The 12,201-nt window shown below is 45.7% G+C and overlaps 1 protein-coding gene across 1 annotated transcript in view; it reads right to left on the reverse strand.

Moving 5' to 3' along the window:
• Positions 1 to 12,201, reverse strand: part of MMP2 (matrix metallopeptidase 2) — a 740,650-nt gene that overhangs the window by 59,132 nt on the left and 669,317 nt on the right. The window lies entirely within an intron of this gene.

Genomic DNA, 12,201 nt, shown 5'->3' on the forward strand with positions numbered 1-12,201 from the left:
TCAGCACGTAGAATTGTGTAACACAGAGGACTGATAGGTAACGTATACTGGACCTTGGAATGGCCGGACTAACGTACCAAAGAATAGTCTGGAATAGCCAAGGTTAAGGGACACAGAAAGAGACACAACGATAAGGAAAAGCCAGGGGGCAGGGATGCCAGAAAACAGGGAAGTCAAAATCAATGCCAAAGTCAAATAACCAGAAAAAACAGAATCAATAACGCGCTCTCGGACAACCACAAAGCACGACAGGGCATTGATCAAGAGGAGAACTGGGCCTAAATACCCCGCCTGTGGCCCCAAAGGCAGTTACTAGGTTCCTATTTGCATAATTGCTGCTCAGCACAGACCCTCCTGTGGATTGACAGTAACAGTAAGTTTGCTCGGCACAACTTTTCCTGTCAGAACAGTAAATGCCATTAATCACATTATTATGTGCGGAATACGTGACATTACCCCCCACTGTGTGGGCAGGACCAGGCTTGAGAGGAAATTTGGCGTGAAAATAGCGAATCTTGTGGCCAGCATGTATATCAGATGACGGAACCCAAGAACGATCAGCTGGTCCATAACCTTTCCAATCCACCAAGTACTGTAAAGTGCCCCGAGAAAACCTGGAATCCATTATGGAGAAGACCTCATACTCTTCCTGTCCAGAAACAACTAAGGGAGGAGGAGGGACACTTTAGACAGTATATTTATTGCAAACAAGAGGTTTGAGTACACATGAAAGGCATTGGGAATTTTCAAGGAGGGAGGAAGGGCCAGAGAGTACACAACAGGATTGAACCTATGAAGGTCCAAGGAACTTAGGAGCAAATTTCATGCTAGGGACTTTGAGCCTGATGTTACGAAAAGATAACCAAACCCTCTCACCCACTTGGTAAACAGGGTTGGCACCTCAACGTGTATCAGCATAATGCTTGAAATGGTCAGCAGCAGTACCCAGAGCAGATTGAACTTTAAACCAGGTATCACAGATGGAAGCTAGGCAGTCATCCAAAGCAGGGATAGCCATGTCAGAAAAAACAGTGGTAGGACAGTAGGATGCTGGCTATTATTAACAAAAAATGGACTATGCCCAGAGAAGTCATGGTCAGCATTGTTCCTAGCCCATGGTACGGACAAGTGGCAATTATCGAACAAACAGACGAACCAAGGTTAAATCACAGTAATCCAAAGACAGAGAGGTCTGTCACATGGCTCCCTCTTTGTGGAACACTCTGGTTTGATCCTTCTCGGGTCAGCTAGGGTTGACCCAAGTACTGCACTTCAGCCATACCTAAATGGCACTTATCTGGCTTCAAAGTCAGGCCTGCGGCCCAAATCTTGTCCAGAACTACCCTTACATGAACCATGTGTTCTTCCCAAGACCCACTGTGGATTGCAATGTCATCCAGGTATGCACATGCAAAATCCTGGAAGCCATCAAGGAGCCTATCCACCATATGTTGGAAGGTAGCCAGGGCATTTTTCATTACGAATGGCATGACCCTAAACTGGTACAGGCCAAACGGGGTGACGAATGCCAACTTGGGGATAGCATCCTCGGCCAGGGGAATCTGCCAGTAGCCTTTACACAGGTCTATGGTAGTGAGATAACGTCCCCTGGCTATTCGATCCTGCAGTTCGTCTACCCTGGGCATTGGGTAGGCGTCAGTGATAGTCTTTTCGTTAAGTCGCCTGTAGTCCACGCAAAACTGTGTGGCTCCATCTTTCTTAGGTACAAGGACTACAGGCAAGGCCCAGAGGCTGTCAGAGGGCTCAATGACTCCTAATTGAGTCATCTCCTGTATCTCCTTCTGCATTCCTTCTCAGACTGCTTCAGGGATACGGTAGGGCGGCTGTCTCAGGGGGGCTTGTCCAGTGGTCTCTACTTTATGTACTTTATGTACATATGGCACTATGGGGGTACCCTCCTGTTCTGTCTCTCCCTCCAAGTGTCCTCTAATGAGATCCAGGGGTCCGCGGACCCTTCTCCCATAGAGTAACTCGAAGGGAGAGAACCCAGTAGATTTCTGTACGCAAATAACAGGTGAGGCAGGAATCTCTCCCAGTCTCTGCAGGCGTCAGTAAAGGTCCTCAGCATTTGCTTGAGAGTTCCATTAAAGCGCTCGCAGAGACCGTTAGTCTGGAGGTGGTAAGGTGAGCTCAAAAGGGGATATATTGCTTGCCTTCCACAACTGCTGGGTGAGTACAGCGGTAAACTGGGTTCCCTGATCCGATAGGATCTCTTTAGGAAACCCCACTCGGGTGAATATCTTAACCAGGGTATCAGCTACCGTCTCTGCCTCAATGTCAGAAATAGCTACTGCCTCTGGGTAACGGGTGGCAAAGTCCACCACGGTAAGAATGTACTTCTTCCCGGATGGACTAGGTCTGGCTAAAGGACCCACTATGTCAATGGCTATGCGGTAGAAGGGCTCCCCAATAATAGGCATGGACATAAGTCTGGCCTTAGGGTGGTCTCCCTGCTTTCCTACCCGTTGACACGTGTCACAAGTCCTACAGTACTGTCGCACGTCCAGATTAAAACTGGGCTAGAAGAAGTTCTGGGTAATTCTATGGGCCGTGCGGCGTACTCCTAGATGTCCTGCTAGTATTTCTTAGGCACTATCAGCTGTCTCTTCTGTGAAGGGGTCGTACATCTCAGGAATAGCCTGGGGATCCTGTACAACCTATCCCCCACCCACTCAGAGCTCCCCATCTACTCCCCTCTCCTGGGTGCTTGACCTGTACCTATACTTCTGTAGGGTCGGATCCACCCGGGTTTGCTTCCCAAATGCCTCTAGGGTATCCCAGTCTAGGGGGGCTGGAGCTAGGGTACATATCAGGGTAGGTGGGGGCAGGTGGGCCGGTTCCAGCAGCACGGGTCTGTGCACGGGTGGTCACAGGGTTGACCTCCGCGGGGCGTAAGCCGAAACAAAGGGGGCTAAGTCATTCCCAAGTAGGACATCAGCTGGCAAATCCTTCATGATGCCCACATTCACATGTCCTGAACCAACTCCACAATCCAAATGAATGCGGGCAGTGGGTAGCCGCTAAATGGTTCCTCCAGCTACCCTTATAGCTACAGTCTCCCCGGTGTGCTCACTCTCCGGGATGATGTTGCGCTGTAGCACGCTGGTATTTTGTAGTCCACTGGCTATCTTTCTGTTAACCCGGACAGTCTGTCTATGCTGCTGCCGATTGTCCCGGTTAGCTGCATGGACAGGGTCGGATTTGTGCAGGGTTCCCCATTGTTCTTCTGTTGTGCTCCCCATTTCGATGCAGTGGGCAGCAGGCATTGGTGCACGGGGGTTCCCCACTCCTGGCTTTCTCCAGGACTGAGATAGCCTGGACGGATTCAAAGGGCAATCTTGTTTTCGTGTCCAACTTGGTCGCACCGGTAACACCTCATGGGTTGGGAGTAGCTCTGCTGATTGTACCTGGGCTGCTGTTGGTAGACGGCAGCTGGAGGGGGTGCCGCAGGTCGGTAAGCCGTGTGGGGCGCTGCCTTGACCATAGGGGTGTCTTGCTTGCGGGTGTCAGTATACTCATCTGCCAACCGAGCTGCTTCAGGCAGGGTGAGGGGTCTTCTGTCACAGACCCATTCTCTAACCCCCATGGTCAGTTTGTCATAGAAGTGTTCAAGCAGGAACAACTGCAGCACCTCTTCCCTGGATACCGCTTGACATCCAGTGACCCAGTGGGATGCCGTGCGGTGTAGGTGGCATGCCCATTTTGTATAAGAGTCCCCACCTTGTTTAGCAGTGTCCCGGAATCGCCTCCGGTATGCCTCAGGTGTTACGACATACCTGGCCAATAGTGCTTCCTTTACCAGCCCATACTCTGTGATATCCTCTTCTGGAATTGCTTGGAAGGCTTCGCTGGCATGGCCGGACAGATTGGCAGACAAAATTGTAGGCCATTCATCCATGGGTACTCTGTGGAGGACACTTAGCCGGCAAGGTACCCATCAATCTCTCCATCTGCTTCCACAAAATTTTTAAATGCAGCAAAATGCACCTTCTTTTCTCCACTGGCACTGTTATTACCTATGCTGCTGCAGCACCTCTTTGCTGAGCCTACAGCTGGTTAGCATCCACGGCTGCTATGACTTGCCTTATAATTTATGCTGTGGGATTTGGTCCATAATGTGTCAGTCTTATTGCAACAGCCCGATCAAAGCTTGCCTCTTCGGGTGATTCGATGATCTGTTCGGCTCTATCCATCTCTACCAGTTCGGCAATGATGTCCCTCTTCTTGCGGTTACTAGCTGGTCGGCCCCGGTTTTCCAGCAGATCTCTGAGGGTAGAGCATTTCAGTTGTTCATAGTGTGCCTCCATTGGCTTGTGTCACCTTGTAGCTGTCCTTCTCGGCTGTGGGAATCATCCCACCACTTACCACCAGTTGTAACGGCAACCTGTATATAGAAGGGGTTAACACCGCCAAAGATGTTCCCTCCCCGAATGCAAAGTCAGCTACTGAACACTCCTAAGTGCCGAACAGGAAAACACACGAATAATCCCCCCAAGTACGAGACGAGGCTCTGTATTGATGGTCAAGCAGGAATCTGTTTAATGTGGGCTACATGCCTATCTTTTATGCAGGTCTTCCAGCAAAGGACACTCCCATAGGGATTTTGTGGAAGACTGGGACAAGGACAGGACGAGGAAGGGTCAGCGACTTCAGCGGTGTTCGTATGAAATAGTGTCCAATTTTAGTTCCATGGGTTTTGTCGACGAACACCGCTGGGCGTTTGAATGTCTAAGATGGCCGCCGCCACGTGTTTGTTCATACAAATGACGACCACCCAGCCGACCATTCGGGAGTTGGAAGTGTCTGCAGTTAACCACAACATTGATGAGGGCAAAAAGGTTAACAAGCAGCACACTTCCCTGCTGGGTGGCCTGTCTAAGATACTACTGTGAGGAATGCCATGCAGACGGACATTTTCTCGTATAAGGATTAGTACCAGGTCTTGAGACAATTTCTTGAGAGGAATTGTAACGGACCGTTTCACACACAAGAGGATAAAACCCAGTTTAGGCGGTAATCCCCTTTCCAGATGCACAGGCAGCTACTGCAAACACCATTCTCCCGACTGGAACCACACGAACACTGGAACAGCTGAACAAGAAAAGCAGACATCGGCTTACACTCTTGGCAGTCAGCATACAATCCCATTCCCCCAAAGACCGAGACGACACATCGCTTTGAGGGTTAAGCAAGAACTCTGGACTGGGACACCCAGTCTGGCTTTTATTACAAACAAGTACATACAGGACACTCCCAGGGGGAGGATGAAATTAACCAATCACATGGATGTACCTCCCACACATTTCCTCCCCTTAGATTAACACTTAACACAATTATACCGTACACCTTTTTCCCCAATTCCTGGATGTACCCCAAATACATAGGCTACACCTCCAAAACAGGTATCCCCTGATAGCCCTTATTCAGGGGGACAACATATGCAAGAATCAGCCCATTCGGATAAACGGTTCGGGAGTTATGGGACTTTAAAGTATTGACCGACCGCATGGGTAAAGTATCCGAAAACAGTTCCATGCATTTTGGCCCTGCGGTCGGTCACAAACAAGTGAATGAAACAGACGAATTGCCTGTGTTATAGAGCCTGGAGAGGGTTTGAATGAATTCCCTTGTTTGTGAGGTTCTTTCTACCGAACGGCGGGTCATTCGGTGGTTTCCATACGAATTTCTGGAAGTATGGAGGTCTCAGCGGTGTTTGCCTAGTCAAGTGTCCGATTTTAGTTCCAGACACTCGACGGCAAAACACCGCTGTTCGGTAGTTTAAGATGGCCGCCGCCACGTGTTTGTTTCCCGAATGGCGGCCACCCAGAGGACAAAGCATACATTACATGGATTACCAATTACCCGTTTGCAACATTGTTGCAAACGGTAATTGGAGGCACACTTAGTCCTGGGTGGTCTGGTTGTTCGGTAGTTTCCTCAATATAATGAATGGAGTGATTCTACCGAACAATCAGATGAATGCTGTACATATATATAACCCAGGTTAAACTGCATACAAAAATACATACATGACATTAAAGTATTAAAGGCAGGATTACTGTACTACACTCCACAGTCTTAAAGGTACAGTAGTCCCAAAAGTTCCAATATGTCCATCGCTGCTTTTAAAGGGCCAGCAGCAGCAATACAAATTATTACCTGCCCAAATATAGTTTCTAAAGTGCAACACGTCCAGGGGCCATAGTCAGCGGGCAGGAGGCCAGCAGCCAGGCCTCTCCAGTTCACAGTGGCGAAGCTGGTTTCGCCACAGGAATAAAATGAGCCATTTTAGGAAAACGGTTCGCAACCATGAGAATAGTGGTATAAATGTTAGAACTAGGAAGTTCAACAATGAAGTCCATGTACAAGTGGGACCATAGGAAGAGGTTTTAACAAGCCACAAGGGAGTTTATGAGGCACTATACTCCTTAACATCCTTCCTGAGGGAATCCCACCAGAATGACCTCATGATAGCAGAAGTGGATTTATTAATATCTGGGTGACCAGCAGACACATTGTTGTGAAACACCTTCATGATATTAATCCTTTCCCCTAATGGAACAAACTGTTTGTCCTGAGGTTTACCGCAGGGCGCCTGAGACTGAGTCTCCATGATGGAGCCAAGCAGTGGAGAGGACAATGAAAGGACAGTGGACGCAATGATTCATTCTGGGGGGATGATATGGGACGTTTCTTGCTCTAGTATAGCCTCAGTATCAAACTGCCTGGATAAGGCCTTGACATTTTTAGAACCAGGTCTATAAGTGATAAGAAAATTAAAGCGAGAAAGAAATAGAGACCACCTAGCTTTTCTAGAAGATAATCGCATGACATCTCCTATGTAAGCCAGGTTTTTGTGATCAGTAATGATCAAAAGGGGGTCCTTTGAACCGTCTAAAAGATGTTGCCACTCCTTGAGAGCTAGAATAATGACAAACAATTCTCTATTGCCAATATCGTAATTGCACTCAGCAGGAGACAACTTTCTAGAAAAGTTACCACAAGGATGTAACAGAGTTTCCTGGCTCTCCCTCTGGGAGAGAACTTGCCCCTACCACTGTCTCTGAAGCATCATCCTCCAGTATGAAAGGCTTACTGGTGTCAGGATGTATCAATATGTCGGCAGAGACAAACCGCTGTTTGAGAGTTTCAAAGGCTTCAATAGCCTTCTTAGACCATATCGTACTACTAGCCCCCTTGCGTGCCATTTTGGTGATGAGGGCTATTTCTGAAGAAAATCCCTTTATAAATCTTCTGTAATAATTGGCAAAATCAATGAACCCAGTGGGTAAAGGCCACTGTAGAACAGACTCTAGTTTTTTTAGGATCCATCTGAAACCCTGAGGCAGAAATATTATATCCTAAAAACTGTACTTCAGACTGGACAAATATATTTTTTTCCAATTTACAATAAAGTTGTTTTTTTAACAAGGTTTGCAGAACTTGTTTAACGTGATTGTGGTGAGACTGGAGGTCAGGAGAATTAATAAGGATATCATCCAGATAGACCAAGATAAACGAGGAAATGTAATCCCTGAGTACATCGTTAATGAAATCTCAGAAAAAACGCTGGAGCATTGCACAACTCGAATGGCATCACTAGATATTAATAGTGTCCACTTCTTGTATTAAATGCAGTCTTCCACTCGTGGTTTTCCTTGATTCTAACTAAATTGTAAGCGCTTCTAAGGTCAAGCTTAGTAAACACTTTAGCGCCCTGGAGTCTGTCAAATAATTCAGCAATAAGAGGAATGGGGTAGGCGTTCTTAATGGTGATTTTGTGAAATGCCCTGTAATCGATACATGGGCGCAACTCACCATCCTTTTTAGATACAAAAAAGAATCCTGCACCACCAGGCGAGGATGATTTTCGTATATGGCCTTTATTTAATGAATATTTAATATATTCCTCCATTACACTACTCTCCTGAGGCATAGCACCTGGTAGTAAGTTAATGGAACAGTCATATGGTCTGTGAGGAGGTAGAGTATTAGACTGAGTCTTGCTGAATACTTCTTTAATGTCTTGGTATTGTATAGGGATCTCGGGATTTTAGCTCAGTCAATATGAGGGTTATGCTTGCTAAGCCATGGGAATCCTAATATGATAGGACAAGAAGGAGATGCAATCACTTAAAATGTAATATCTTCCTTATGTAAGGCACCAATGGAAATATTAATGGGTAAGGTGTCATGTGTTCTCAACGGTTGTGAGATTGGTCTCCCATCAATAGCTTCAACAGCTAGGGGTGATAGTCTCTCCTTGATAGGTATAGTATTTCCCTTGACAAATTGAACGTCAATGAAGTTTCCAGCAGCACCTGAATCCATCAGGGCTTTGCATAAAAAGTTATTTTTGTCAAAGGAGATAGAAATATCAAGGAGAAACCTATTTTTATTCTTTCCAGAGGACATTTCCATTACACCATTAAGACCTGTCCCCTTAAGGTGCTTAGGTGCGGTGGTTTTCCGGACGTATGGGACAATTGTTTCTAAAATGTCCCTTCCTACCGCAGTATAGACATAGGCCTTTTTTTCTCCTATATTGTCTTTCTGCTTCCGACAGTCTAGTGACCCTCAACTGCATGGGTTCAGTTTCGAACTGTACAGGAATTTCAGGGATAATAGGTCTGGAGAAACAGGGTGCTAAATGCATACTCATGTGTCTGGTCTTGTTTCTAGTAGCCTCTCTGGTTCTCAATCTATTATCAATCTGCATGACAAAACTAATAAATTCATTAAGCTTTTTGGGTAAGTCTTTGGCGGCAATCTCATCTAGCATAGTTTCAGATAGTCCCTTTTTAAATGTAGAGATTAAGCCACTATTAGTCCAGTCTACCTCGGAAGCTAGGCTACGAAATTCTATGGCATATTCCGAGATAGATCGGTTCCCTTCCCTGATATGCATCAGGGCAGTAGAGGCATCATCCTCTCTGCCTAAAGGTTCAAACATAAGTTTGAATTCTGTAAGGAACTCCTGGTAATTGTGTGCCACACTCCTATTACTCTCCCATAATGGATTGGCCAAAGCTAAAGCTTTACCTTTTAACTGATTCATTAGGTAACCAATTTTAGCTCTATCTGTGGGAAAAGATCCCGGTGAGGCCTCAAAATTATACTCCATTTGGTTAAGAAATCCCCGACATGCTTGAATATTATCATCAAAGTGCAGGGGAGGAGATAGGGAGATAGTAGGTGCCTTGTGTACTATAGATGGAGATGCATAAGGTGGAGGTGAGGCCGCAGGTTGCAGGTGCGCTGTTTGGGTGAGGAGCGTACTGAAGGCCTGGGAAAATTGATCCATGCGGTAATCATTATCCTCCAGTTTCCTTTCGCAAGCAGCTATGTGCTTACACAATTCTACAGGATCTATGGCCATGTCGGAATGTCAGGATTACAGTATGATCCAGCACGTATAATTGTGTAACACAGAGGACTGATAGGTAACGTATACCGGACCTAAGAATGGCCGGACTAACGTACCAAAGAATAGTCAGGAATAGCCGAGGTCATGGGACACAGACAGAGACACAACAATAAAGAAAAGCCAGGGGTCAGGGATGCCAGAAAACATGGAAGTCAAAATCAATGCCAAAGTCAAATAACTAGAAAAAACAGAATCAATAACACGCTCCTGGACAACCACAAGGGAAACTACGACAGTGTAACGGATCACCTGGCACCCCAACTGGGTACCTCCGTTGAATGATGCTCCTAGCGCTTACAGAGGGCTCCAAGCGCTCCTCCAGACACCACAACCACCGTAGACCCCACGAACCGCCGCAGCTTGGTTGGGGTCTCGCCGTCTCCTACCCACCCTGGACCTAGGACAAGGCTCCAGGTTCCAGTGGGTGAACCTCTCCTCCAAGAGAGTGAAGCAGGAACAAGCTTGTAAAAGAGCTTAGAAGTGATTACCCAAGGGAGCATGCAGAGCATAGCAATCCCTTGTAGTGATATAGCAATTCCCCCAATAAGAGACAGGACTCTAGATTGAGGGTGAAGTAGAACTGACTGGACTGGCACATACAGCCTCTTTTATTCACAATCCACAAACATAGTACTGTCCACAGGGTTTTGAAATACAGCCAATCAATCCGTACAATACACACAGACACTCCCACACAAAATCCTCCCCTCTGCCTGTGATATGATTACTGAACACAATGGTTAATATAATTATCACAGGCAGAGAAATACAGTATTATAAAACATATCACAGGGACCCCAGAACATGCAATACCCCCATAAATAGTATATCATTGGAACCGGGGAATCTGGGTGAACCACATATCCAAAACTCACCCAGATCCGTTCAGTAGTTTGGAAGATACAGTTTAATGCAGATTCCGCAGAACATATACAGGCTATATGAAAAATAATTACTGTATAATGTGTCCCCTGTTGTATAGTTTAAAACTACTGCACGATGTCTTTGTGCACCAAATACCGGCGAGATGGCACCGTGTAGAAAAGTCCAAACAGTGTCTGTGAGTTAAAATGGCCGCCATCCATTGTTCTCACGATGTGCTTCATCCATTGTTCTCACCATGTGCCTCTGATACATGAAATGGTGGCCACCCAGTAACTCCACAGTATGTCCCCAGATGGTTCTTAAAGGGCCAGCAGCAGCATAATAAAATACAATATGCCTAAATCAGTTCCTAGAAGGGCAATACATCCCAGGGCCATAGTCGCAGGGCAGGAGGCTGGCAAACAGGCCCCTCCAAAAACCAGTGGCGAGGTTACTTTCGCCACAGACAGGGCACTGAGCAAGAGGAGAACTGGTCCTAAATACCCCACCTGTGGATCCGATTGGTTGTAACCGGATCCGATTGGTTGTAACCGGTCTTTGATCCCAAAGGCAGTTACTAGGTTCCTGTTTGCATAATTGCTGCTCAGCACAAACCCTCCTGTGGATTGATTGCTGGTCGGCACAACTTTACCTGTCAGGACAGTAATTTTGCTCGGCACAACTTTTCCTGTCAGAACAGTAAGTGCCATTAATCACATTTTTATGTGCGGAATACATGACAAACATGCTGCATTCATTTTGCCATCAATTTTCACAAGATTCCCTGTGCCTTTAGATCTCCTCCCCCAAAAAAACATCAGGGAGCCACCACCATACTTCACAGTGGGGATGGTATTCTTTACACTATAGGCTTCATTGATCTCTATCCAAACATAGCGCTTATGGTTGTGACCATAAAATACTATTTTGGTTTCATCACTCACAAATTACAGTGTGCCAGAAACTCTGAGGCATGTCAAGGTGTTGTTGGGCATATTATAAGTTGGCTTTTTTGTGGCATTGGTGCAGTAAATGCTTCTTTCTGGCAAATCGGCCATGCAGCTCATTTTTGTTCAAGTTTCGTCGTAACCACACTGTCTTTTTCCAGAGCAGCCTGCATTCTCCTGAAGTTACCTGTGGGTTTTTATTTGTATCCCGAACAATTCTTCTGGCAGTTTTGGCTGGAATCTTTCTTGATCTAACTGACCTTGGCTTGATAACAAGAGATCCCCAAATTTTCCACTTCTTAAGAAGTGATTGAACAGTACCGACTGGCATTTTCAAGGCTTTGGGTATCTTTTTATATCCTTTTCCATCTTTATAAAGTTCCATTACCTTGTTATGCAGGTGTTTTGTCAGTTCTTTTTTTGCTCCCCATGGCTCAGTATCTAGCCTGCTCAGTGCATCCACGTGAGAGCTTACAAACTCATTGACTATTTAAACATAGACACTAATTGCAATTTAAAAATCCATAGGTGTGGGGAATTAACCTTTAATTGCCATTTTAACCTGTGCGTCACCTTGTGTGTCTGTAGCAAGGCCAAACATTCAAGGGTATGTAAACTTTTAATCGGGGTCATTTGGGTGATTCCTGTTATCATTATGATTTAAAAAGGAGCCAAACAACTGTGATAATAAATGGCTTTGTGTTATCACTAACCTTCAATAAAATAATTTGAGCACAACTGTATATGTGTGTGTGTGTGTGTATATATATATATATATATATGTTAGTCCACTATCACCTATCATTTCTCTTCCTTTGGTCTCTAGAACCAAATTACATAATTTCCCCCTTCATATTAATTTACTACTTCTATTGTTACATTCCGTATATCATTAAATTATGTTTCAAAGTTAGAGTAAAGGTTAAAGTTCCTTTAAGATAG

This window comes from Pelobates fuscus, chromosome 12, assembly GCF_036172605.1.
Source record: "Pelobates fuscus isolate aPelFus1 chromosome 12, aPelFus1.pri, whole genome shotgun sequence".
NCBI lineage: Eukaryota > Metazoa > Chordata > Amphibia > Anura > Pelobatidae > Pelobates > Pelobates fuscus.